This window comes from Pteropus vampyrus, unplaced genomic scaffold (assembly GCF_000151845.1).
Source record: "Pteropus vampyrus isolate Shadow unplaced genomic scaffold, Pvam_2.0 Scaffold133, whole genome shotgun sequence".
Taxonomy (NCBI): domain Eukaryota; kingdom Metazoa; phylum Chordata; class Mammalia; order Chiroptera; family Pteropodidae; genus Pteropus; species Pteropus vampyrus.
In genome coordinates, this window is record NW_011888914.1 from 1258723 (window position 1) to 1263051 (window position 4329).

The following is a 4329-nucleotide window of genomic DNA, read 5'->3' on the forward strand; positions in this document are numbered from 1 at the left end:
GTAAGTACTTTTGAAGACATGAATATATGAATGAATGAATGAAGGTATATATATGAGTTGAGACACTGTTCTTTTGAAAAATACAAATATGTTTTTTCCAGCCAGACAGAATCACATTGAAGAAGTTAAAAAAAAAAAAAAAAGGAAGAAAAAAAGAAAGAAAAAAGAAGGAAAACCCATTACCAGACATAAATTAAAGCCTGTCTGCTTTTATGTAGTCAAAACCCCAACCAACACAGAACAGTAGTCAGAAGCTGGACCTAATTTCTGGGAAGGAAATTAGAAGCTTATTTTCTGTCTTTCCATAGCTTTGGAGTCCGTGTCCTGATACAAGCCAAATGTTGTCTGTCAGCCTGTTACAGCATGTGCTCTCATGTGCTGCCACACTTTTCATTGCTGTCCCCCTGAGTTAAACTGCTCTGTTCTGCTGCCTTGCTATCTAGGGCTTGAGATAAAAAGGCTCAGTCGCTGCTGCCATGCTGTCTGTCTCCTGCATTTAAATGCTTCTGTATCATGGTGTTTGCATCTGACTATATCTTGGCAGCTTCCAAATAAGACGTAGGAAAACCAAATAAGACTTAGAGAAACCAAACCACCTCTGTGATGATGACTAATCATTTCACAGAACTGTGGGAGGGAAAGAAAGGCATGATTCTATGGCTCTCAGTTTTTCTCCTGAGAAAAAGCACCACCTCAGAGAGAGGACGGATTACCAGCAAGCACCATCATAGGCACAGCTGTAGCTGGTCAACAAATGCAGCTCTACTACTATATACATTCCGCAAACATACAAAATTGGATAAAATAAAAATAAAAAATAAAAAAATTGAGTTCTTCTTCAATGTAATGTGTACAGAAACCAAAAACCTTCCTAGTCTTTGTTTTCTACCTTTCCAGGGAGCAGCAGAGGCTTTGGATTCTATGAAATCTTAAGAAATGCTAATGTCGCCAAAGCCTGAAGGTCTTTAATGCAAAAATGCAGGAATGTTGAAATTCAAAATTTCCAGCGTTATGTTTTTACTATCATTCACATATTCTTGTTTTCCTTTTTCTTTAGGGTGCTCTTCGATGTAAATCCAAAGACCAAGTGGCCGGACAAATGGTGTGGAGCAACATGCTCAGTAGTCTAACTGGGAAGGAAATCGCAGTGCCTGGTAAACGCTAGTCGCCATTAGTTTATAAGTCTCATCCTAGGAGACTTTTAGGGCAATATGAAATATCATACATAGAATGTGTCCTTTTTGAGAATAGGTATATCTACAGTTTATCGAAAATAGGCTCCCACGAGTATGGCTACCTTTTAAATTTCTTTTGTAATGTTCTGAAATTCGCTCGCCTTCAGTACATTTCTTCAACCTTTCCAACATTTTTTCCCACCTATTTTCATAAAGTTTACAAAGTTAGAGGACAAAAAAAAAATGTGGACCCTTTATGACAATATTTGTTTTGGGTGTATTTATTTATAATGTAGAAACCATGTTATCTTGAAATGTAAACAGGACCCTTGGCAAGAATATATAAATGATGCTCTGAACTTGATGATATTCTATAAATATTATTGTTCTTAGGAAATAAAAAATTTGGATTATGGTTTTACTGTTTAAATTTAGAAGAAAACATTGAAGGTCACAAATCATTTAATCTCTGCTCCCCTCTCAATAGGAAACAACGTAAGCTGAAGATTGCAATCATGTTATAGGAATTTGATTCTCTTCACTGATTATTGAGGGAACACATTTTGTCAAGCAATCTTAATTTAAAAAGTTAAAATTTCACATTGCATTCGAAGAATAAATGGCAAAACTTGCAGATTAATTTGAGGTTTGGAAAAAATATTTTTTCATGTTTCCTTTTCTGAAAGAACTACCTGTATAGCAAGGAGATGCCACATTGCAGTCCTGCCTTTCCAGTGCCCTCTACTGGACACTACAGCTGATGAATATGTGCATCTCTACTTCACATTAGCCTGATTTTATTTCTGAATCATAGAATCAAAAGGTATGACTGGAAGGAATTTGAAAATTCCATCCTTGCTTTCTACTGGGGTCATATCCAAGCCACCCGAGAGAGATGAAAATCTCTTCTGTTTGTCAAGACTTTTAGAAAAGCAAAGTGGCTCAAAACTATTTAGCTCTGTATTTTTACCCACCTGGCCTCATACCACAGCTACCTTAGTGCACGTTTCATATGATTTAAATTACCGCACCTGCCACAAGGGCCTTTGGTGTACTGCAGCCTATAACATTATCTTTTTTTATCCCTTAAACACAAAAGATGTCACTTTCATTCAGGCTAATTTAATACATCAGTGCCACATAAAAATTCCAAGTGTGTTTATCTCCATCGTTTCTTCTCTAGCCATAAAATGAGTGCATATGTACAATGGACATGACATGCTTTCCATTTTTAAAATTATTTTTCATAGTAAACATCTAGAAGAGAATACACTCACAAGAAAACAGCCCATGTTGCCTTCTAATGAGATTCATTTTGTTACATTTTAATGCGAAGGACAAAATATCCTTTATTATTAGACTGGAATTCAGTAATTATCAATATTTAGCATTTGTCCATAATGCAGCCTTTATTATGTTTTTGGTGTGTGATTGATCTCCAAAATATTATTAGCAGGATTTAAAACAAAATGAGTCAAAAATTCTGGCTTAAGGGAATCTACAGGCTCTCCCTGCTTCTCTTTCCTTCCTTTGGTTAGTGATAGAATTTGTTAATTGGAAGCATTAAAAGCGATGAAATTTGGTACATTTAAGAGCTGCTTTTGATTGAATTTGACTCCCTGGACATTAAAATATATCAATTCATGGCAAACCTATTCTGTCTCTTCTCTTTCAGAAATTTGCTGAGGCTACTCAGTGGTCTCCTGACTATGGTCAAAGAATGAAGTCACCACTACCCTCCGCAACCATCTAGCTAGTTCATAACTGTAATACCCTAGGAGTATCAACTTCCTGATGGATATAACATCTTTCAGTTTTCTGAAATTACTTTATTATTTCTTATAGGTTGCAGCAAATCAACTGTTACAATGATCAATTAAAAAAGCACCAGATAAAATATCCACACACAGCAGTTAAAAATAGTTTTAAAGAGTTTGGTTTTTTTCACTCTCTGTAATCATTTTTGACAAATATTCTATTGCAAAATGAAAATAATACAGAGGAAAATACAGGAACCTTTAACTTAAAATCAAACTTTGTTCAAAGCTAGTGGAAGACCAACATCCTGATCATATCTTTCAGAACCTCTTGAAGTGCAAATTTAGTCAGAGGGCCAAATATAGAAAGCTGATCTCAACCAAATCTTCAAATGGACAAAACGTTCCCTTGGATTTGATAGGGACTGAATTAGCTGCCAGGCTACGCGTGAACAGACATTGAGTGCTTGATTCAGTTTCTGTGCTTCAAGGCAGAAAAGTCTCAACATTAGATCTTATGTTAGAGTTCTAAAACTATGTTAGGGTGGGGCAAACTTTATCCAACTTTCAAAATTATTCAAGAGAGCAATGTTTTTGATCGGTTTGTCATGTTTATAAATTTTGTGATAATATAATGGACAACAAAACCCTAAAGCTGGAAGCTTTGTCACCCTCTGATGGACCCAAAATTATAATCGTTTACCTTTTTGTTGCATTAAGCTACCAACTGCTATTTACTAACTGCATATGGAACTAAAAAATGCTGAAGAAAGCCTGGTAGACTGAAAAAGTGTTGAATTGAGAGTCAAAAGAACTGAATTTGACATTTTATGTTTTTTGTTTATTTCTATTGCTGTCACTACATGTTTCAGTGTCCTTGAAAGCAAGGCATTTTAATTAATTTATTTATTTATATTTATTTTTTTACTATACAATGAACTGTAAAATTTTACTTTTTAATTTGTTGAAAATACACTGTTTACAGGAACATCAAAAACATGGAACACCACGCATCTGCATGTCACCCTTGCACAGGGACCATGCTAATTAACTCTGTATCATTCCAATTTTAGTATATGCGCTGCCGAAGCGAGCACTTCATTTTATTCCTTAAATAAAGCTTTAAAGAAATACTGACTTTCTCATCTATAATAAATATTGATTAGACTAAGATGATTAAATCTTTTGCAGCTATAAATTTTCATAAGACAAACTCACATATCCAAGTGCTTTGTCAATATCTGTGCTTAGAAATCTAATCAGATAGATCTCAATGATAACATGTTAACATATCAAAAAATCAGCCTTTTAAATTTCCTCCACACATCTGCGCCTCATTTAGTCTACTCAATCTCAGAACATAGTAATTAGTCTAGCCCCAAATCCTGAAGTCTTCC

The 4329-nt window shown here is 34.9% G+C and overlaps 1 non-coding gene across 1 annotated transcript; it reads right to left on the bottom strand.

Moving 5' to 3' along the window:
- Positions 1-3924: 3924 nt before the first annotated feature.
- On the bottom strand, positions 3925-4029 carry LOC111744341. The gene has a single exon (XR_002782121.1). It is a non-coding gene; the product is annotated as a U6 spliceosomal RNA (small nuclear RNA).
- Positions 4030-4329: the final 300 nt, after the last annotated feature.